This window comes from Phyllobates terribilis, unplaced genomic scaffold (genome assembly GCF_046119375.1).
Source record: "Phyllobates terribilis strain yellow unplaced genomic scaffold, ASM4611937v1 Scaffold_169__1_contigs__length_4117513, whole genome shotgun sequence".
NCBI classification, from domain to species: Eukaryota; Metazoa; Chordata; class Amphibia; order Anura; family Dendrobatidae; genus Phyllobates; species Phyllobates terribilis.
Window position 1 is genome coordinate 1,527,350 of NW_027362929.1, and position 22,455 is coordinate 1,549,804.

General features: G+C 45.1%; 17 non-coding genes across 17 annotated transcripts; all 17 read right to left on the reverse strand.

The window, feature by feature from the left end:
* Positions 1–465: 465 nt before the first annotated feature.
* On the reverse strand, positions 466–656 carry LOC141208518 (U2 spliceosomal RNA). The gene has a single exon (XR_012278744.1). It is a non-coding gene; the product is annotated as a U2 spliceosomal RNA (small nuclear RNA).
* A 1,120-nt stretch (positions 657–1,776) lies between these two features.
* Positions 1,777–1,967, reverse strand: LOC141208519 (U2 spliceosomal RNA). Its single transcript, XR_012278745.1, has one exon. It is a non-coding gene; the product is annotated as a U2 spliceosomal RNA (small nuclear RNA).
* A 1,121-nt stretch (positions 1,968–3,088) lies between these two features.
* Positions 3,089–3,279, reverse strand: LOC141209451 (U2 spliceosomal RNA). Its single transcript, XR_012279645.1, has one exon. It is a non-coding gene; the product is annotated as a U2 spliceosomal RNA (small nuclear RNA).
* Positions 3,280–4,402: 1,123 nt separating this feature from the next.
* On the reverse strand, positions 4,403–4,593 carry LOC141208520 (U2 spliceosomal RNA). Its single transcript, XR_012278746.1, has one exon. It is a non-coding gene; the product is annotated as a U2 spliceosomal RNA (small nuclear RNA).
* Positions 4,594–5,713: 1,120 nt separating this feature from the next.
* Positions 5,714–5,904, reverse strand: LOC141208521 (U2 spliceosomal RNA). Its single transcript, XR_012278747.1, has one exon. It is a non-coding gene; the product is annotated as a U2 spliceosomal RNA (small nuclear RNA).
* A 1,120-nt stretch (positions 5,905–7,024) lies between these two features.
* LOC141208523 (U2 spliceosomal RNA) lies at positions 7,025–7,215 on the reverse strand. The gene has a single exon (XR_012278749.1). It is a non-coding gene; the product is annotated as a U2 spliceosomal RNA (small nuclear RNA).
* A 1,123-nt stretch (positions 7,216–8,338) lies between these two features.
* LOC141208524 (U2 spliceosomal RNA) lies at positions 8,339–8,529 on the reverse strand. The gene has a single exon (XR_012278750.1). It is a non-coding gene; the product is annotated as a U2 spliceosomal RNA (small nuclear RNA).
* A 1,126-nt stretch (positions 8,530–9,655) lies between these two features.
* Positions 9,656–9,846, reverse strand: LOC141209822 (U2 spliceosomal RNA). Its single transcript, XR_012280012.1, has one exon. It is a non-coding gene; the product is annotated as a U2 spliceosomal RNA (small nuclear RNA).
* Positions 9,847–10,965: 1,119 nt separating this feature from the next.
* LOC141208525 (U2 spliceosomal RNA) lies at positions 10,966–11,156 on the reverse strand. The gene has a single exon (XR_012278751.1). It is a non-coding gene; the product is annotated as a U2 spliceosomal RNA (small nuclear RNA).
* A 1,118-nt stretch (positions 11,157–12,274) lies between these two features.
* LOC141208526 (U2 spliceosomal RNA) lies at positions 12,275–12,465 on the reverse strand. The gene has a single exon (XR_012278752.1). It is a non-coding gene; the product is annotated as a U2 spliceosomal RNA (small nuclear RNA).
* Positions 12,466–13,587: 1,122 nt separating this feature from the next.
* LOC141211010 (U2 spliceosomal RNA) lies at positions 13,588–13,778 on the reverse strand. The gene has a single exon (XR_012280999.1). It is a non-coding gene; the product is annotated as a U2 spliceosomal RNA (small nuclear RNA).
* Positions 13,779–14,899: 1,121 nt separating this feature from the next.
* On the reverse strand, positions 14,900–15,090 carry LOC141208527 (U2 spliceosomal RNA). Its single transcript, XR_012278753.1, has one exon. It is a non-coding gene; the product is annotated as a U2 spliceosomal RNA (small nuclear RNA).
* Positions 15,091–16,211: 1,121 nt separating this feature from the next.
* On the reverse strand, positions 16,212–16,402 carry LOC141208529 (U2 spliceosomal RNA). The gene has a single exon (XR_012278755.1). It is a non-coding gene; the product is annotated as a U2 spliceosomal RNA (small nuclear RNA).
* Positions 16,403–17,522: 1,120 nt separating this feature from the next.
* On the reverse strand, positions 17,523–17,713 carry LOC141208530 (U2 spliceosomal RNA). Its single transcript, XR_012278756.1, has one exon. It is a non-coding gene; the product is annotated as a U2 spliceosomal RNA (small nuclear RNA).
* Positions 17,714–18,831: 1,118 nt separating this feature from the next.
* Positions 18,832–19,022, reverse strand: LOC141210156 (U2 spliceosomal RNA). The gene has a single exon (XR_012280333.1). It is a non-coding gene; the product is annotated as a U2 spliceosomal RNA (small nuclear RNA).
* Positions 19,023–20,143: 1,121 nt separating this feature from the next.
* On the reverse strand, positions 20,144–20,334 carry LOC141208531 (U2 spliceosomal RNA). The gene has a single exon (XR_012278757.1). It is a non-coding gene; the product is annotated as a U2 spliceosomal RNA (small nuclear RNA).
* Positions 20,335–21,458: 1,124 nt separating this feature from the next.
* On the reverse strand, positions 21,459–21,649 carry LOC141208532 (U2 spliceosomal RNA). Its single transcript, XR_012278758.1, has one exon. It is a non-coding gene; the product is annotated as a U2 spliceosomal RNA (small nuclear RNA).
* Between the last annotated feature and the right edge of the window lie 806 nt (positions 21,650–22,455).

Genomic DNA, 22,455 nt, shown 5'->3' on the forward strand with positions numbered 1-22,455 from the left:
AAAGAAATTTTAAGCGCAGCAGAGTAACCAGCTCACATACCTGTTAGCTCAGGTGAGTTTAAAAGGCTGCTGTTGATAACAAGGGCATTTGCTAAATAGATGGTGTGTGTGCAACAATATACTGAAAGGTCAATTATATTGTGCAGCTTATCTCACCACCTGTAGTTATTTAGGTGAAAGCTCCAAAATGCTTGCCTAATATGTCTGTTTATCCAAAAGGAAGTATAGAGGGAGAGCTAGATAGATAGCATTGCATTACATTACATTACATGGCAATGCAATGCACAGTTGCTGAAGTTGAACCAAAATGAGCTTGTCATCTGGCTTCTGCAACTTTTAACATGAAAAATCCAATGAGGAGAAGAAAAGCAAAGCCAAAGAGTCCATCCCAAAATCCGACAAACAAGCAAAATGAACAAAAAGCATTGAATTCAATTCTTTCTGATTTTAGAAACTGCATTAAAGAAGGGGTGCACCGGTCCTGGAGATACTGCAATACCAGGTCAATGCGTGGAGTGGACAGAGCAAGCTCTTTTTCCATCTCCCTGTTCTAAAAATCCATTTAATATATGGTCCCCAGATAGGGGACGTATCAGATATTAAACTGATAAGAACAGATACTACACTTGATCTTAGCCAAAAGGCCGAGAAGCGATAACCAGAATTGGTTTCCGACTACGGTGCCACCCAAGGATTCTGAAAAGTCCATTTGTGGAGATGGCCACCTGGACTCCCGTTAAGAAGACATGCTGTCAACCTCTAGATCCCTCACATGCCTGCACTTTTCGGCTTGCTGCTGCTGCAATCCACGCGTTTTAGATCTGCATAACTCCACCTCTTTTAGCACAGTACCCTCAACCCCCAGCTGTTCCCACCCGCCTCAACACCGTTGGAAGGGAGGAGAACCAATTAAGGCGGGGGGGGGGTGGAACGAGCAGCTGTCTACCCTTAGCAGGAGGGTTGCTGATTAATTACCTCTCCTGCTGCTGCTGCTGCTGGCTGTCCAGCAGCAGACTGAAGGTGGCTGCTGCTGTGCGCAGGTATATAAAGGCTCAGAGCCTATTATGACACGCGCAGCCAGCGTTCCATTGCCACATTCCGTCTACTGCAGGCGGGATACCTGGATGGCTGAATGTCACTGAGAAGCTCACAGAGACCGCCATAAGCAACAGTTTAAAAGAATGCCACAGACTAATCAACCAAACTTTTTGGGTTGGTTTCTCTTTTATAGTCTGCAGGCATTAAATGAAAGAAGTCAGTGTTCCAGCAGAGGGAGACAACGTTTCAGAAAAGGCATTGTAGCAAACCAAAAAAGAAATTTTAAGCGCAGCAGAGTAACCAGCTCACATACCTGTTAGCTCAGGTGAGTTTAAAAGGCTGCTGTTGATAACAAGGGCATTTGCTAAATAGATGGTGTGTGTGCAACAATATACTGAAAGGTCAATTATATTGTGCAGCTTATCTCACCACCTGTAGTTATTTAGGTGAAAGCTCCAAAATGCTTGCCTAATATGTCTGTTTATCCAAAAGGAAGTATAGAGGGAGAGCTAGATAGATAGCATTGCATTACATTACATTACATGGCAATGCAATGCACAGTTGCTGAAGTTGAACCAAAATGAGCTTGTCATCTGGCATCTGCAACTTTTAACATGAAAAATCCAATGAGGAGAAGAAAAACAAAGCCAAAGAGTCCATCCCAAAATCCGACAAACAAGCAAAATGAACAAAAAGCATTGAATTCAATTCTTTCTGATTTTAGAAACTGCATTAAAGAAGGGGTGCACCGGTCCTGGAGATACTGCAATACCAGGTCAATGCGTGGAGTGGACAGAGCAAGCTCTTTTTCCATCTCCCTGTTCTAAAAATCCATTTAATATATGGTCCCCAGATAGGGGACGTATCAGATATTAAACTGATAAGAACAGATACTACACTTGATCTTAGCCAAAAGGCCGAGAAGCGATAACCAGAATTGGTTTCCGACTACGGTGCCACCCAAGGATTCTGAAAAGTCCATTTGTGGAGATGGCCACCTGGACTCCCGTTAAGAAGACATGCTGTCAACCTCTAGATCCCTCACATGCCTGCACTTTTCGGCTTGCTGCTGCTGCAATCCACGCGTTTTAGATCTGCATAACTCCACCTCTTTTAGCACAGTACCCTCAACCCCCGGCTGTTCCCACCCGCCTCAACACCGTTGGAAGGGAGGAGAACCAATTAAGGCGGGGGGGGGGGTGGAACGAGCAGCTGTCTACCCTTAGCAGGAGGGTTGCTGATTAATTACCTCTCATGCTGCTGCTGCTGCTGGCTGTCCAGCAGCAGACTGAAGGTGGCTGCTGCTGTGCGCAGGTATATAAAGGCTCAGAGCCTATTATGACACGCGCAGCCAGCGTTCCATTGCCACATTCCGTCTACTGCAGGCGGGATACCTGGATGGCTGAATGTCACTGAGAAGCTCACAGAGACCGCCATAAGCAACAGTTTAAAAGAATGCCACAGACTAATCAACCAAACTTTTTGGGTTGGTTTCTCTTTTATAGTCTGCAGGCATTAAATGAAAGAAGTCAGTGTTCCAGCAGAGGGAGACAACGTTTCAGAAAAGGCATTGTAGCAAACCAAAAAAGAAATTTTAAGCGCAGCAGAGTAACCAGCTCACATACCTGTTAGCTCAGGTGAGTTTAAAAGGCTGCTGTTGATAACAAGGGCATTTGCTAAATAGATGGTGTGTGTGCAACAATATACTGAAAGGTCAATTATATTGTGCAGCTTATCTCACCACCTGTAGTTATTTAGGTGAAAGCTCCAAAATGCTTGCCTAATATGTCTGTTTATCCAAAAGGAAGTATAGAGGGAGAGCTAGATAGATAGCATTGCATTACATTACATTACATGGCAATGCAATGCACAGTTGCTGAAGTTGAACCAAAATGAGCTTGTCATCTGGCTTCTGCAACTTTTAACATGAAAAATCCAATGAGGAGAAGAAAAGCAAAGCCAAAGAGTCCATCCCAAAATCCGACAAACAAGCAAAATGAACAAAAAGCATTGAATTCAATTCTTTCTGATTTTAGAAACTGCATTAAAGAAGGGGTGCACCGGTCCTGGAGATACTGCAATACCAGGTCAATGCGTGGAGTGGACAGAGCAAGCTCTTTTTCCATCTCCCTGTTCTAAAAATCAATTTAATATATGGTCCCCAGATAGGGGACGTATCAGATATTAAACTGATAAGAACAGATACTACACTTGATCTTAGCCAAAAGGCCGAGAAGCGATAACCAGAATTGGTTTCCGACTACGGTGCCACCCAAGGATTCTGAAAAGTCCATTTGTGGAGATGGCCACCTGGACTCCCGTTAAGAAGACATGCTGTCAACCTCTAGATCCCTCACATGCCTGCACTTTTCGGCTTGCTGCTGCTGCAATCCACGCATTTTAGATCTGCATAACTCCACCTCTTTTAGCACAGTACCCTCAACCCCCGGCTGTTCCCACCCGCCTCAACACCGTTGGAAGGGAGGAGAACCAATTAAGGCGGGGGGGGGGGGGTGGAACGAGCAGCTGTCTACCCTTAGCAGGAGGGTTGCTGATTAATTACCTCTCCTGCTGCTGCTGCTGCTGGCTGTCCAGCAGCAGACTGAAGGTGGCTGCTGCTGTGCGCAGGTATATAAAGGCTCAGAGCCTATTATGACACGCGCAGCCAGCGTTCCATTGCCACATTCCGTCTACTGCAGGCGGGATACCTGGATGGCTGAATGTCACTGAGAAGCTCACAGAGACCGCCATAAGCAACAGTTTAAAAGAATGCCACAGACTAATCAACCAAACTTTTTGGGTTGGTTTCTCTTTTATAGTCTGCAGGCATTAAATGAAAGAAGTCAGTGTTCCAGCAGAGGGAGACAACGTTTCAGAAAAGGCATTGTAGCAAACCAAAAAAGAAATTTTAAGCGCAGCAGAGTAACCAGCTCACATACCTGTTAGCTCAGGTGAGTTTAAAAGGCTGCTGTTGATAACAAGGGCATTTGCTAAATAGATGGTGTGTGTGCAACAATATACTGAAAGGTCAATTATATTGTGCAGCTTATCTCACCACCTGTAGTTATTTAGGTGAAAGCTCCAAAATGCTTGCCTAATATGTCTGTTTATCCAAAAGGAAGTATAGAGGGAGAGCTAGATAGATAGCATTGCATTACATTACATTACATGGCAATGCAATGCACAGTTGCTGAAGTTGAACCAAAATGAGCTTGTCATCTGGCTTCTGCAACTTTTAACATGAAAAATCCAATGAGGAGAAGAAAAGCAAAGCCAAAGAGTCCATCCCAAAATCCGACAAACAAGCAAAATGAACAAAAAGCATTGAATTCAATTCTTTCTGATTTTAGAAACTGCATTAAAGAAGGGGTGCACCGGTCCTGGAGATACTGCAATACCAGGTCAATGCGTGGAGTGGACAGAGCAAGCTCTTTTTCCATCTCCCTGTTCTAAAAATCCATTTAATATATGGTCCCCAGATAGGGGACGTATCAGATATTAAACTGATAAGAACAGATACTACACTTGATCTTAGCCAAAAGGCCGAGAAGCGATAACCAGAATTGGTTTCCGACTACGGTGCCACCCAAGGATTCTGAAAAGTCCATTTGTGGAGATGGCCACCTGGACTCCCGTTAAGAAGACATGCTGTCAACCTCTAGATCCCTCACATGCCTGCACTTTTCGGCTTGCTGCTGCTGCAATCCACGCGTTTTAGATCTGCATAACTCCACCTCTTTTAGCACAGTACCCTCAACCCCCGGCTGTTCCCACCCGCCTCAACACCGTTGGAAGGGAGGAGAACCAATTAAGGCGGGGGGGGGGTGGAACGAGCAGCTGTCTACCCTTAGCAGGAGGGTTGCTGATTAATTACCTCTCCTGCTGCTGCTGCTGCTGGCTGTCCAGCAGCAGACTGAAGGTGGCTGCTGCTGTGCGCAGGTATATAAAGGCTCAGAGCCTATTATGACACGCGCAGCCAGCGTTCCATTGCCACATTCCGTCTACTGCAGGCGGGATACCTGGATGGCTGAATGTCACTGAGAAGCTCACAGAGACCGCCATAAGCAACAGTTTAAAAGAATGCCACAGACTAATCAACCAAACTTTTTGGGTTGGTTTCTCTTTTATAGTCTGCAGGCATTAAATGAAAGAAGTCAGTGTTCCAGCAGAGGGAGACAACGTTTCAGAAAAGGCATTGTAGCAAACCAAAAAAGAAATTTTAAGCGCAGCAGAGTAACCAGCTCACATACCTGTTAGCTCAGGTGAGTTTAAAAGGCTGCTGTTGATAACAAGGGCATTTGCTAAATAGATGGTGTGTGTGCAACAATATACTGAAAGGTCAATTATATTGTGCAGCTTATCTCACCACCTGTAGTTATTTAGGTGAAAGCTCCAAAATGCTTGCCTAATATGTCTGTTTATCCAAAAGGAAGTATAGAGGGAGAGCTAGATAGATAGCATTGCATTACATTACATTACATGGCAATGCAATGCACAGTTGCTGAAGTTGAACCAAAATGAGCTTGTCATCTGGCTTCTGCAACTTTTAACATGAAAAATCCAATGAGGAGAAGAAAAGCAAAGCCAAAGAGTCCATCCCAAAATCCGACAAACAAGCAAAATGAACAAAAAGCATTGAATTCAATTCTTTCTGATTTTAGAAACTGCATTAAAGAAGGGGTGCACCGGTCCTGGAGATACTGCAATACCAGGTCAATGCGTGGAGTGGACAGAGCAAGCTCTTTTTCCATCTCCCTGTTCTAAAAATCCATTTAATATATGGTCCCCAGATAGGGGACGTATCAGATATTAAACTGATAAGAACAGATACTACACTTGATCTTAGCCAAAAGGCCGAGAAGCGATAACCAGAATTGGTTTTCCGACTACGGTGCCACCCAAGGATTCTGAAAAGTCCATTTGTGGAGATGGCCACCTGGACTCCCGTTAAGAAGACATGCTGTCAACCTCTAGATCCCTCACATGCCTGCACTTTTCGGCTTGCTGCTGCTGCAATCCACGCGTTTTAGATCTGCATAACTCCACCTCTTTTAGCACAGTACCCTCAACCCCCGGCTGTTCCCACCCGCCTCAACACCGTTGGAAGGGAGGAGAACCAATTAAGGCGGGGGGGGGTGGAACGAGCAGCTGTCTACCCTTAGCAGGAGGGTTGCTGATTAATTACCTCTCCTGCTGCTGCTGCTGCTGGCTGTCCAGCAGCAGACTGAAGGTGGCTGCTGCTGTGCGCAGGTATATAAAGGCTCAGAGCCTATTATGACACGCGCAGCCAGCGTTCCATTGCCACATTCCGTCTACTGCAGGCGGGATACCTGGATGGCTGAATGTCACTGAGAAGCTCACAGAGACCGCCATAAGCAACAGTTTAAAAGAATGCCACAGACTAATCAACCAAACTTTTTGGGTTGGTTTCTCTTTTATAGTCTGCAGGCATTAAATGAAAGAAGTCAGTGTTCCAGCAGAGGGAGACAACGTTTCAGAAAAGGCATTGTAGCAAACCAAAAAAGAAATTTTAAGCGCAGCAGAGTAACCAGCTCACATACCTGTTAGCTCAGGTGAGTTTAAAAGGCTGCTGTTGATAACAAGGGCATTTGCTAAATAGATGGTGTGTGTGCAACAATATACTGAAAGGTCAATTATATTGTGCAGCTTATCTCACCACCTGTAGTTATTTAGGTGAAAGCTCCAAAATGCTTGCCTAATATGTCTGTTTATCCAAAAGGAAGTATAGAGGGAGAGCTAGATAGATAGCATTGCATTACATTACATTACATGGCAATGCAATGCACAGTTGCTGAAGTTGAACCAAAATGAGCTTGTCATCTGGCTTCTGCAACTTTTAACATGAAAAATCCAATGAGGAGAAGAAAAGCAAAGCCAAAGAGTCCATCCCAAAATCCGACAAACAAGCAAAATGAACAAAAAGCATTGAATTCAATTCTTTCTGATTTTAGAAACTGCATTAAAGAAGGGGTGCACCGGTCCTGGAGATACTGCAATACCAGGTCAATGCGTGGAGTGGACAGAGCAAGCTCTTTTTCCATCTCCCTGTTCTAAAAATCCATTTAATATATGGTCCCCAGATAGGGGACGTATCAGATATTAAACTGATAAGAACAGATACTACACTTGATCTTAGCCAAAAGGCCGAGAAGCGATAACCAGAATTGGTTTCCGACTACGGTGCCACCCAAGGATTCTGAAAAGTCCATTTGTGGAGATGGCCACCTGGACTCCCTTTAAGAAGACATGCTGTCAACCTCTAGATCCCTCACATGCCTGCACTTTTCGGCTTGCTGCTGCTGCAATCCACGCGTTTTAGATCTGCATAACTCCACCTCTTTTAGCACAGTACCCTCAACCCCCGGCTGTTCCCACCCGCCTCAACACCGTTGGAAGGGAGGAGAACCAATTAAGGCGGGGGGGGGGGGGTGGAACGAGCAGCTGTCTACCCTTAGCAGGAGGGTTGCTGATTAATTACCTCTCCTGCTGCTGCTGCTGCTGGCTGTCCAGCAGCAGACTGAAGGTGGCTGCTGCTGTGCGCAGGTATATAAAGGCTCAGAGCCTATTATGACACGCGCAGCCAGCGTTCCATTGCCACATTCCGTCTACTGCAGGCGGGATACCTGGATGGCTGAATGTCACTGAGAAGCTCACAGAGACCGCCATAAGCAACAGTTTAAAAGAATGCCACAGACTAATCAACCAAACTTTTTGGGTTGGTTTCTCTTTTATAGTCTGCAGGCATTAAATGAAAGAAGTCAGTGTTCCAGCAGAGGGAGACAACGTTTCAGAAAAGGCATTGTAGCAAACCAAAAAAGAAATTTTAAGCGCAGCAGAGTAACCAGCTCACATACCTGTTAGCTCAGGTGAGTTTAAAAGGCTGCTGTTGATAACAAGGGCATTTGCTAAATAGATGGTGTGTGTGCAACAATATACTGAAAGGTCAATTATATTGTGCAGCTTATCTCACCACCTGTAGTTATTTAGGTGAATGCTCCAAAATGCTTGCCTAATATGTCTGTTTATCCAAAAGGAAGTATAGAGGGAGAGCTAGATAGATAGCATTGCATTACATTACATTACATGGCAATGCAATGCACAGTTGCTGAAGTTGAACCAAAATGAGCTTGTCATCTGGCTTCTGCAACTTTTAACATGAAAAATCCAATGAGGAGAAGAAAAGCAAAGCCAAAGAGTCCATCCCAAAATCCGACAAACAAGCAAAATGAACAAAAAGCATTGAATTCAATTCTTTCTGATTTTAGAAACTGCATTAAAGAAGGGGTGCACCGGTCCTGGAGATACTGCAATACCAGGTCAATGCGTGGAGTGGACAGAGCAAGCTCTTTTTCCATCTCCCTGTTCTAAAAATCCATTTAATATATGGTCCCCAGATAGGGGACGTATCAGATATTAAACTGATAAGAACAGATACTACACTTGATCTTAGCCAAAAGGCCGAGAAGCGATAACCAGAATTGGTTTCCGACTACGGTGCCACCCAAGGATTCTGAAAAGTCCATTTGTGGAGATGGCCACCTGGACTCCCGTTAAGAAGACATGCTGTCAACCTCTAGATCCCTCACATGCCTGCACTTTTCGGCTTGCTGCTGCTGCAATCCACGCGTTTTAGATCTGCATAACTCCACCTCTTTTAGCACAGTACCCTCAACCCCCGGCTGTTCCCACCCGCCTCAACACCGTTGGAAGGGAGGAGAACCAATTAAGGCGGGGGGGGGGGGGGGGTGGAACGAGCAGCTGTCTACCCTTAGCAGGAGGGTTGCTGATTAATTACCTCTCCTGCTGCTGCTGCTGCTGGCTGTCCAGCAGCAGACTGAAGGTGGCTGCTGCTGTGCGCAGGTATATAAAGGCTCAGAGCCTATTATGACACGCGCAGCCAGCGTTCCATTGCCACATTCCGTCTACTGCAGGCGGGATACCTGGATGGCTGAATGTCACTGAGAAGCTCACAGAGACCGCCATAAGCAACAGTTTAAAAGAATGCCACAGACTAATCAACCAAACTTTTTGGGTTGGTTTCTCTTTTATAGTCTGCAGGCATTAAATGAAAGAAGTCAGTGTTCCAGCAGAGGGAGACAACGTTTCAGAAAAGGCATTGTAGCAAACCAAAAAAGAAATTTTAAGCGCAGCAGAGTAACCAGCTCACATACCTGTTAGCTCAGGTGAGTTTAAAAGGCTGCTGTTGATAACAAGGGCATTTGCTAAATAGATGGTGTGTGTGCAACAATATACTGAAAGGTCAATTATATTGTGCAGCTTATCTCACCACCTGTAGTTATTTAGGTGAAAGCTCCAAAATGCTTGCCTAATATGTCTGTTTATCCAAAAGGAAGTATAGAGGGAGAGCTAGATAGATAGCATTGCATTACATTACATTACATGGCAATGCAATGCACAGTTGCTGAAGTTGAACCAAAATGAGCTTGTCATCTGGCTTCTGCAACTTTTAACATGAAAAATCCAATGAGGAGAAGAAAAGCAAAGCCAAAGAGTCCACCCCAAAATCCGACAAACAAGCAAAATGAACAAAAAGCATTGAATTCAATTCTTTCTGATTTTAGAAACTGCATTAAAGAAGGGGTGCACCGGTCCTGGAGATACTGCAATACCAGGTCAATGCGTGGAGTGGACAGAGCAAGCTCTTTTTCCATCTCCCTGTTCTAAAAATCCATTTAATATTTGGTCCCCAGATAGGGGACGTATCAGATATTAAACTGATAAGAACAGATACTACACTTGATCTTAGCCAAAAGGCCGAGAAGCGATAACCAGAATTGGTTTCCGACTACGGTGCCACCCAAGGATTCTGAAAAGTCCATTTGTGGAGATGGCCACCTGGACTCCCTTTAAGAAGACATGCTGTCAACCTCTAGATCCCTCACATGCCTGCACTTTTCGGCTTGCTGCTGCTGCAATCCACGCGTTTTAGATCTGCATAACTCCACCTCTTTTAGCACAGTACCCTCAACCCCCGGCTGTTCCCACCCGCCTCAACACCGTTGGAAGGGAGGAGAACCAATTAAGGCGGGGGGGGGTGGAACGAGCAGCTGTCTACCCTTAGCAGGAGGGTTGCTGATTAATTACCTCTCCTGCTGCTGCTGCTGCTGGCTGTCCAGCAGCAGACTGAAGGTGGCTGCTGCTGTGCGCAGGTATATAAAGGCTCAGAGCCTATTATGACACGCGCAGCCAGCGTTCCATTGCCACATTCCGTCTACTGCAGGCGGGATACCTGGATGGCTGAATGTCACTGAGAAGCTCACAGAGACTGCCATAAGCAACAGTTTAAAAGAATGCCACAGACTAATCAACCAAACTTTTTGGGTTGGTTTCTCTTTTATAGTCTGCAGGCATTAAATGAAAGAAGTCAGTGTTCCAGCAGAGGGAGACAACGTTTCAGAAAAGGCATTGTAGCAAACCAAAAAAGAAATTTTAAGCGCAGCAGAGTAACCAGCTCACATACCTGTTAGCTCAGGTGAGTTTAAAAGGATGCTGTTGATAACAAGGGCATTTGCTAAATAGATGGTGTGTGTGCAACAATATACTGAAAGGTCAATTATATTGTGCAGCTTATCTCACCACCTGTAGTTATTTAGGTGAAAGCTCCAAAATGCTTGCCTAATATGTCTGTTTATCCAAAAGGAAGTATAGAGGGAGAGCTAGATAGATAGCATTGCATTACATTACATTACATGGCAATGCAATGCACAGTTGCTGAAGTTGAACCAAAATGAGCTTGTCATCTGGCTTCTGCAACTTTTAACATGAAAAATCTAATGAGGAGAAGAAAAGCAAAGCCAAAGAGTCCATCCCAAAATCCGACAAACAAGCAAAATGAACAAAAAGCATTGAATTCAATTCTTTCTGATTTTAGAAACTGCATTAAAGAAGGGGTGCACCGGTCCTGGAGATACTGCAATACCAGGTCAATGCGTGGAGTGGACAGAGCAAGCTCTTTTTCCATCTCCCTGTTCTAAAAATCCATTTAATATATGGTCCCCAGATAGGGGACGTATCAGATATTAAACTGATAAGAACAGATACTACACTTGATCTTAGCCAAAAGGCCGAGAAGCGATAACCAGAATTGGTTTCCGACTACGGTGCCACCCAAGGATTCTGAAAAGTCCATTTGTGGAGATGGCCACCTGGACTCCCGTTAAGAAGACATGCTGTCAACCTCTAGATCCCTCACATGCCTGCACTTTTCGGCTTGCTGCTGCTGCAATCCACGCGTTTTAGATCTGCATAACTCCACCTCTTTTAGCACAGTACCCTCAACCCCCGGCTGTTCCCACCCGCCTCAACACCGTTGGAAGGGAGGAGAACCAATTAAGGCGGGGGGGGGGGTGGAACGAGCAGCTGTCTAACCTTAGCAGGAGGGTTGCTGATTAATTACCTCTCCTGCTGCTGCTGCTGGCTGTCCAGCAGCAGACTGAAGGTGGCTGCTGCTGTGCGCAGGTATATAAAGGCTCAGAGCCTATTATGACACGTGCAGCCAGCGTTCCATTGCCACATTCCGTCTACTGCAGGCGGGATACCTGGATGGCTGAATGTCACTGAGAAGCTCACAGAGACCGCCATAAGCAACAGTTTAAAAGAATGCCACAGACTAATCAACCAAACTTTTTGGGTTGGTTTCTCTTTTATAGTCTGCAGGCATTAAATGAAAGAAGTCAGTGTTCCAGCAGAGGGAGACAACGTTTCAGAAAAGGCATTGTAGCAAACCAAAAAAGAAATTTTAAGCGCAGCAGAGTAACCAGCTCACATACCTGTTAGCTCAGGTGAGTTTAAAAGGCTGCTGTTGATAACAAGGGCATTTGCTAAATAGATGGTGTGTGTGCAACAATATACTGAAAGGTCAATTATATTGTGCAGCTTATCTCACCACCTGTAGTTATTTAGGTGAAAGCTCCAAAATGCTTGCCTAATATATCTGTTTATCCAAAAGGAAGTATAGAGGGAGAGCTAGATAGATAGCATTGCATTACATTACATTACATGGCAATGCAATGCACAGTTGCTGAAGTTGAACCAAAATGAGCTTGTCATCTGGCTTCTGCAACTTTTAACATGAAAAATCCAATGAGGAGAAGAAAAGCAAAGCCAAAGAGTCCATCCCAAAATCCGACAAACAAGCAAAATGAACAAAAAGCATTGAATTCAATTCTTTCTGATTTTAGAAACTGCATTAAAGAAGGGGTGCACCGGTCCTGGAGATACTGCAATACCAGGTCAATGCGTGGAGTGGACAGAGCAAGCTCTTTTTCCATCTCCCTGTTCTAAAAATCCATTTAATATATGGTCCCCAGATAGGGGACGTATCAGATATTAAACTGATAAGAACAGATACTACACTTGATCTTAGCCAAAAGGCCGAGAAGCGATAACCAGAATTGGTTTCCGACTACGGTGCCACCCAAGGATTCTGAAAAGTCCATTTGTGGAGATGGCCACCTGGACTCCCGTTAAGAAGACATGCTGTCAACCTCTAGATCCCTCACATGCCTGCACTTTTCGGCTTGCTGCTGCTGCAATCCACGCGTTTTAGATCTGCATAACTCCACCTCTTTTAGCACAGTACCCTCAACCCCCGGCTGTTCCCACCCGCCTCAACACCGTTGGAAGGGAGGAGAACCAATTAAGGCGGGGGGGGGGGGTGGAACGAGCAGCTGTCTACCCTTAGCAGGAGGGTTGCTGATTAATTACCTCTCCTGCTGCTGCTGCTGCTGGCTGTCCAGCAGCAGACTGAAGGTGGCTGCTGCTGTGCGCAGGTATATAAAGGCTCAGAGCCTATTATGACACGCGCAGCCAGCGTTCCATTGCCACATTCCGTCTACTGCAGGCGGGATACCTGGATGGCTGAATGTCACTGAGAAGCTCACAGAGACCGCCATAAGCAACAGTTTAAAAGAATGCCACAGACTAATCAACCAAACTTTTTGGGTTGGTTTCTCTTTTATAGTCTGCAGGCATTAAATGAAAGAAGTCAGTGTTCCAGCAGAGGGAGACAACGTTTCAGAAAAGGCATTGTAGCAAACCAAAAAAGAAATTTTAAGCGCAGCAGAGTAACCAGCTCACATACCTGTTAGCTCAGGTGAGTTTAAAAGGCTGCTGTTGATAACAAGGGCATTTGCTAAATAGATGGTGTGTGTGCAACAATATACTGAAAGGTCAATTATATTGTGCAGCTTATCTCACCACCTGTAGTTATTTAGGTGAAAGCTCCAAAATGCTTGCCTAATATGTCTGTTTATCCAAAAGGAAGTATAGAGGGAGAGCTAGATAGATAGCATTGCATTACATTACATTACATGGCAATGCAATGCACAGTTGCTGAAGTTGAACCAAATTGAGCTTGTCATCTGGCTTCTGCAACTTTTAACATGAAAAATCCAATGAGGAGAAGAAAAGCAAAGCCAAAGAGTCCATCCCAAAATCCGACAAACAAGCAAAATGAACAAAAAGCATTGAATTCAATTCTTTCTGATTTTAGAAACTGCATTAAAGAAGGGGTGCACCGGTCCTGGAGATACTGCAATACCAGGTCAATGCGTGGAGTGGACAGAGCAAGCTCTTTTTCCATCTCCCTGTTCTAAAAATCCATTTAATATATGGTCCCCAGATAGGGGACATATCAGATATTAAACTGATAAGAACAGATACTACACTTGATCTTAGCCAAAAGGCCGAGAAGCGATAACCAGAATTGGTTTCCGACTACGGTGCCACCCAAGGATTCTGAAAAGTCCATTTGTGGAGATGGCCACCTGGACTCCCGTTAAGAAGACATGCTGTCAACCTCTAGATCCCTCACATGCCTGCACTTTTCGGCTTGCTGCTGCTGCAATCCACGCGTTTTAGATCTGCATAACTCCACCTCTTTTAGCACAGTACCCTCAACCCCCGGCTGTTCCCACCCGCCTCAACACCGTTGGAAGGGAGGAGAACCAATTAAGGCGGGGGGGGGGGTGGAACGAGCAGCTGTCTACCCTTAGCAGGAGGGTTGCTGATTAATTACCTCTCCTGCTGCTGCTGCTGCTGGCTGTCCAGCAGCAGACTGAAGGTGGCTGCTGCTGTGCGCAGGTATATAAAGGCTCAGAGCCTATTATGACACGCGCAGCCAGCGTTCCATTGCCACATTCCGTCTACTGCAGGCGGGATACCTGGATGGCTGAATGTCACTGAGAAGCTCACAGAGACCGCCATAAGCAACAGTTTAAAAGAATGCCACAGACTAATCAACCAAACTTTTTGGGTTGGTTTCTCTTTTATAGTCTGCAGGCATTAAATGAAAGAAGTCAGTGTTCCAGCAGAGGGAGACAACGTTTCAGAAAAGGCATTGTAGCAAACCAAAAAAGAAATTTTAAGCGCAGCAGAGTAACCAGCTCACATACCTGTTAGCTCAGGTGAGTTTAAAAGGCTGCTGTTGATAACAAGGGCATTTGCTAAATAGATGGTGTGTGTGCAACAATATACTGAAAGGTCAATTATATTGTGCAGCTTATCTCACCACCTGTAGTTATTTAGGTGAAAGCTCCAAAATGCTTGCCTAATATGTCTGTTTATCCAAAAGGAAGTATAGAGGGAGAGCTAGATAGATAGCATTGCATTACATTACATTACATGGCAATGCAATGCACAGTTGCTGAAGTTGAACCAAAATGAGCTTGTCATCTGGCTTCTGCAACTTTTAACATGAAAAATCCAATGAGGAGAAGAAAAGCAAAGCCAAAGAGTCCATCCCAAAATCCGACAAACAAGCAAAATGAACAAAAAGCATTGAATTCAATTCTTTCTGATTTTAGAAACTGCATTAAAGAAGGGGTGCACCGGTCCTGGAGATACTGCAATACCAGGTCAATGCGTGGAGTGGACAGAGCAAGCTCTTTTTCCATCTCCCTGTTCTAAAAATCCATTTAATATATGGTCCCCAGATAGGGGACGTATCAGATATTAAACTGATAAGAACAGATACTACACTTGATCTTAGCCAAAAGGCCGAGAAGCGATAACCAGAATTGGTTTCCGACTACGGTGCCACCCAAGGATTCTGAAAAGTCCATTTGTGGAGATGGCCACCTGGACTCCCGTTAAGAAGACATGCTGTCAACCTCTAGATCCCTCACATGCCTGCACTTTTCGGCTTGCTGCTGCTGCAATCCACGCGTTTTAGATCTGCATAACTCCACCTCTTTTAGCACAGTACCCTCAACCCCCGGCTGTTCCCACCCGCCTCAACACCGTTGGAAGGGAGGAGAACCAATTAAGGCGGGGGGGGGGGTGGAACGAGCAGCTGTCTACCCTTAGCAGGAGGGTTGCTGATTAATTACCTCTCCTGCTGCTGCTGCTGCTGGCTGTCCAGCAGCAGACTGAAGGTGGCTGCTGCTGTGCGCAGGTATATAAAGGCTCAGAGCCTATTATGACACGCGCAGCCAGCGTTCCATTGCCACATTCCGTCTACTGCAGGCGGGATACCTGGATGGCTGAATGTCACTGAGAAGCTCACAGAGACCGCCATAAGCAACAGTTTAAAAGAATGCCACAGACTAATCAACCAAACTTTTTGGGTTGGTTTCTCTTTTATAGTCTGCAGGCATTAAATGAAAGAAGTCAGTGTTCCAGCAGAGGGAGACAACGTTTCAGAAAAGGCATTGTAGCAAACCAAAAAAGAAATTTTAAGCGCAGCAGAGTAACCAGCTCACATACCTGTTAGCTCAGGTGAGTTTAAAAGGCTGCTGTTGATAACAAGGGCATTTGCTAAATAGATGGTGTGTGTGCAACAATATACTGAAAGGTCAATTATATTGTGCAGCTTATCTCACCACCTGTAGTTATTTAGGTGAAAGCTCCAAAATGCTTGCCTAATATGTCTGTTTATCCAAAAGGAAGTATAGAGGGAGAGCTAGATAGATAGCATTGCATTACATTACATTACATGGCAATGCAATGCACAGTTGCTGAAGTTGAACCAAAATGAGCTTGTCATCTGGCTTCTGCAACTTTTAACATGAAAAATCCAATGAGGAGAAGAAAAGCAAAGCCAAAGAGTCCATCCCAAAATCCGACAAACAAGCAAAATGAACAAAAAGCATTGAATTCAATTCTTTCTGATTTTAGAAACTGCATTAAAGAAGGGGTGCACCGGTCCTGGAGATACTGCAATACCAGGTCAATGCGTGGAGTGGACAGAGCAAGCTCTTTTTCCATCTCCCTGTTCTAAAAATCCATTTAATATATGGTCCCCAGATAGGGGACGTATCAGATATTAAACTGATAAGAACAGATACTACACTTGATCTTAGCCAAAAGGCCGAGAAGCGATAACCAGAATTGGTTTCCGACTACGGTGCCACCCAAGGATTCTGAAAAGTCCATTTGTGGAGATGGCCACCTGGACTCCCGTTAAGAAGACATGCTGTCAACCTCTAGATCCCTCACATGCCTGCACTTTTCGGCTTGCTGCTGCTGCAATCCACGCGTTTTAGATCTGCATAACTCCACCTCTTTTAGCACAGTACCCTCAACCCCCGGCTGTTCCCACCCGCCTCAACACCGTTGGAAGGGAGGAGAACCAATTAAGGCGGGGGGGGGGTGGAACGAGCAGCTGTCTACCCTTAGCAGGAGGGTTGCTGATTAATTACCTCTCCTGCTGCTGCTGCTGCTGGCTGTCCAGCAGCAGACTGAAGGTGGCTGCTGCTGTGCGCAGGTATATAAAGGCTCAGAGCCTATTATGACACGCGCAGCCAGCGTTCCATTGCCACATTCCGTCTACTGCAGGCGGGATACCTGGATGGCTGAATGTCACTGAGAAGCTCACAGAGACCGCCATAAGCAACAGTTTAAAAGAATGCCACAGACTAATCAACCAAACTTTTTGGGTTGGTTTCTCTTTTATAGTCTGCAGGCATTAAATGAAAGAAGTCAGTGTTCCAGCAGAGGGAGACAACGTTTCAGAAAAGGCATTGTAGCAAACCAAAAAAGAAATTTTAAGCGCAGCAGAGTAACCAGCTCACATACCTGTTAGCTCAGGTGAGTTTAAAAGGCTGCTGTTGATAACAAGGGCATTTGCTAAATAGATGGTGTGTGTGCAACAATATACTGAAAGGTCAATTATATTGTGCAGCTTATCTCACCACCTGTAGTTATTTAGGTGAAAGCTCCAAAATGCTTGCCTAATATGTCTGTTTATCCAAAAGGAAGTATAGAGGGAGAGCTAGATAGATAGCATTGCATTACATTACATTACATGGCAATGCAATGCACAGTTGCTGAAGTTGAACCAAAATGAGCTTGTCATCTGGCTTCTGCAACTTTTAACATGAAAAATCCAATGAGGAGAAGAAAAGCAAAGCCAAAGAGTCCATCCCAAAATCCGACAAACAAGCAAAATGAACAAAAAGCATTGAATTCAATTCTTTCTGATTTTAGAAACTGCATTAAAGAAGGGGTGCACCGGTCCTGGAGATACTGCAATACCAGGTCAATGCGTGGAGTGGACAGAGCAAGCTCTTTTTCCATCTCCCTGTTCTAAAAATCCATTTAATATATGGTCCCCAGATAGGGGACGTATCAGATATTAAACTGATAAGAACAGATACTACACTTGATCTTAGCCAAAAGGCCGAGAAGCGATAACCAGAATTGGTTTCCGACTACGGTGCCACCCAAGGATTCTGAAAAGTCCATTTGTGGAGATGGCCACCTGGACTCCCGTTAAGAAGACATGCTGTCAACCTCTAGATCCCTCACATGCCTGCACTTTTCGGCTTGCTGCTGCTGCAATCCACGCGTTTTAGATCTGCATAACTCCACCTCTTTTAGCACAGTACCCTCAACCCCCGGCTGTTCCCACCCGCCTCAACACCGTTGGAAGGGAGGAGAACCAATTAAGGCGGGGGGGGGGGTGGAACGAGCAGCTGTCTACCCTTAGCAGGAGGGTTGCTGATTAATTACCTCTCCTGCTGCTGCTGCTGGCTGTCCAGCAGCAGACTGAAGGTGGCTGCTGCTGTGCGCAGGTATATAAAGGCTCAGAGCCTATTATGACACGCGCAGCCAGCGTTCCATTGCCACATTCCGTCTACTGCAGGCGGGATACCTGGATGGCTGAATGTCACTGAGAAGCTCACAGAGACCGCCATAAGCAACAGTTTAAAAGAATGCCACAGACTAATCAACCAAACTTTTTGGGTTGGTTTCTCTTTTATAGTCTGCAGGCATTAAATGAAAGAAGTCAGTGTTCCAGCAGAGGGAGACAACGTTTCAGAAAAGGCATTGTAGCAAACCAAAAAAGAAATTTTAAGCGCAGCAGAGTAACCAGCTCACATACCTGTTAGCTCAGGTGAGTTTAAAAGGCTGCTGTTGATAACAAGGGCATTTGCTAAATAGATGGTGTGTGTGCAACAATATACTGAAAGGTCAATTATATTGTGCAGCTTATCTCACCACCTGTAGTTATTTAGGTGAAAGCTCCAAAATGCTTGCCTAATATGTCTGTTTATCCAAAAGGAAGTATAGAGGGAGAGCTAGATAGATAGCATTGCATTACATTACATTACATGGCAATGCAATGCACAGTTGCTGAAGTTGAACCAAAATGAGCTTGTCATCTGGCTTCTGCAACTTTTAACATGAAAAATCCAATGAGGAGAAGAAAAGCAAAGCCAAAGAGTCCATCCCAAAATCCGACAAACAAGCAAAATGAACAAAAAGCATTGAATTCAATTCTTTCTGATTTTAGAAACTGCATTAAAGAAGGGGTGCACCGGTCCTGGAGATACTGCAATACCAGGTCAATGCGTGGAGTGGACAGAGCAAGCTCTTTTTCCATCTCCCTGTTCTAAAAATCCATTTAATATATGGTCCCCAGATAGGGGACGTATCAGATATTAAACTGATAAGAACAGATGCTACACTTGATCTTAGCCAAAAGGCCGAGAAGCGATAACCAGAATTGGTTTCCGACTACGGTGCCACCCAAGGATTCTGAAAAGTCCATTTGTGGAGATGGCCACCTGGACTCCCGTTAAGAAGACATGCTGTCAACCTCTAGATCCCTCACATGCCTGCACTTTTCGGCTTGCTGCTGCTGCAATCCACGCGTTTTAGATCTGCATAACTCCACCTCTTTTAGCACAGTACCCTCAACCCCCGGCTGTTCCCACCCGCCTCAACACCGTTGGAAGGGAGGAGAACCAATTAAGGCGGGGGGGGGGGTGGAACGAGCAGCTGTCTACCCTTAGCAGGAGGGTTGCTGATTAATTACCTCTCCTGCTGCTGCTGCTGCTGGCTGTCCAGCAGCAGACTGAAGGTGGCTGCTGCTGTGCGCAGGTATATAAAGGCTCAGAGCCTATTATGACACGCGCAGCCAGCGTTCCATTGCCACATTCCGTCTACTGCAGGCGGGATACCTGGATGGCTGAATGTCACTGAGAAGCTCACAGAGACCGCCATAAGCAACAGTTTAAAAGAATGCCACAGACTAATCAACCAAACTTTTTGGGTTGGTTTCTCTTTTATAGTCTGCAGGCATTAAATGAAAGAAGTCAGTGTTCCAGCAGAGGGAGACAACGTTTCAGAAAAGGCATTGTAGCAAACCAAAAAAGAAATTTTAAGCGCAGCAGAGTAACCAGCTCACATACCTGTTAGCTCAGGTGAGTTTAAAAGGCTGCTGTTGATAACAAGGGCATTTGCTAAATAGATGGTGTGTGTGCAACAATATACTGAAAGGTCAATTATATTGTGCAGCTTATCTCACCACCTGTAGTTATTTAGGTGAAAGCTCCAAAATGCTTGCCTAATATGTCTGTTTATCCAAAAGGAAGTATAGAGGGAGAGCTAGATAGATAGCATTGCATTACATTACATTACATGGCAATGCAATGCACAGTTGCTGAAGTTGAACCAAAATGAGCTTGTCATCTGGCTTCTGCAACTTTTAACATGAAAAATCCAATGAGGAGAAGAAAAGCAAAGCCAAAGAGTCCATCCCAAAATCCGACAAACAAGCAAAATGAACAAAAAGCATTGAATTCAATTCTTTCTGATTTTAGAAACTGCATTAAAGAAGGGGTGCACCGGTCCTGGAGATACTGCAATACCAGGTCAATGCGTGGAGTGGACAGAGCAAGCTCTTTTTCCATCTCCCTGTTCTAAAAATCCATTTAATATATGGTCCCCAGATAGGGGACGTATCAGATATTAAACTGATAAGAACAGATACTACACTTGATCTTAGCCAAAAGGCCGAGAAGCGATAACCAGAATTGGTTTCCGACTACGGTGCCACCCAAGGATTCTGAAAAGTCCATTTGTGGAGATGGCCACCTGGACTCCCGTTAAGAAGACATGCTGTCAACCTCTAGATCCCTCACATGCCTGCACTTTTCGGCTTGCTGCTGCTGCAATCCACGCGTTTTAGATCTGCATAACTCCACCTCTTTTAGCACAGTACCCTCAACCCCCGGCTGTTCCCACCCGCCTCAACACCGTTGGAAGGGAGGAGAACCAATTAAGGCGGGGGGGGGGGGGGTGGAACGAGCAGCTGTCTACCCTTAGCAGGAGGGTTGCTGATTAATTACCTCTCCTGCTGCTGCTGCTGCTGGCTGTCCAGCAGCAGACTGAAGGTGGCTGCTGCTGTGCGCAGGTATATAAAGGCTCAGAGCCTATTATGACACGCGCAGCCAGCGTTCCATTGCCACATTCCGTCTACTGCAGGCGGGATACCTGGATGGCTGAATGTCACTGAGAAGCTCACAGAGACCGCCATAAGCAACAGTTTAAAAGAATGCCACAGACTAATCAACCAAACTTTTTGGGTTGGTTTCTCTTTTATAGTCTGCAGGCATTAAATGAAAGAAGTCAGTGTTCCAGCAGAGGGAGACAACGTTTCAGAAAAGGCATTGTAGCAAACCAAAAAAGAAATTTTAAGCGCAGCAGAGTAACCAGCTCACATACCTGTTAGCTCAGGTGAGTTTAAAAGGCTGCTGTTGATAACAAGGGCATTTGCTAAATAGATGGTGTGTGTGCAACAATATACTGAAAGGTCAATTATATTGTGCAGCTTATCTCACCACCTGTAGTTATTTAGGTGAAAGCTCCAAAATGCTTGCCTAATATGTCTGTTTATCCAAAAGGAAGTATAGAGGGAGAGCTAGATAGATAGCATTGCATTACATTACATTACATGGCAATGCAATGCACAGTTGCTGAAGTTGAACCAAAATGAGCTTGTCATCTGGCTTCTGCAACTTTTAACATGAAAAATCCAATGAGGAGAAGAAAAGCAAAGCCAAAGAGTCCATCCCAAAATCCGACAAACAAGCAAAATGAACAAAAAGCATTGAATTCAATTCTTTCTGATTTTAGAAACTGCATTAAAGAAGGGGTGCACCGGTCCTGGAGATACTGCAATACCAGGTCAATGCGTGGAGTGGACAGAGCAAGCTCTTTTTCCATCTCCCTGTTCTAAAAATCCATTTAATATATGGTCCCCAGATAGGGGACGTATCAGATATTAAACTGATAAGAACAGATACTACACTTGATCTTAGCCAAAAGGCCGAGAAGCGATAACCAGAATTGGTTTCCGACTACGGTGCCACCCAAGGATTCTGAAAAGTCCATTTGTGGAGATGGCCACCTGGACTCCCGTTAAGAAGACATGCTGTCAACCTCTAGATCCCTCACATGCCTGCACTTTTCGGCTTGCTGCTGCTGCAATCCACGCGTTTTAGATCTGCATAACTCCACCTCTTTTAGCACAGTACCCTCAACCCCCGGCTGTTCCCACCCGCCTCAACACCGTTGGAAGGGAGGAGAACCAAATAAGGCGGGGGGGGGGGGTGGAACGAGCAGCTGTCTACCCTTAGCAGGAGGGTTGCTGATTAATTACCTCTCCTGCTGCTGCTGCTGCTGGCTGTCCAGCAGCAGACTGAAGGTGGCTGCTGCTGTGCGCAGGTATATAAAGGCTCAGAGCCTATTATGACACGCGCAGCCAGCGTTCCATTGCCACATTCCGTCTACTGCAGGCGGGATACCTGGATGGCTGAATGTCACTGAGAAGCTCACAGAGACCGCCATAAGCAACAGTTTAAAAGAATGCCACAGACTAATCAACCAAACTTTTTGGGTTGGTTTCTCTTTTATAGTCTGCAGGCATTAAATGAAAGAAGTCAGTGTTCCAGCAGAGGGAGACAACGTTTCAGAAAAGGCATTGTAGCAAACCAAAAAAGAAATTTTAAGCGCAGCAGAGTAACCAGCTCACATACCTGTTAGCTCAGGTGAGTTTAAAAGGCTGCTGTTGATAACAAGGGCATTTGCTAAATAGATGGTGTGTGTGCAACAATATACTGAAAGGTCAATTATATTGTGCAGCTT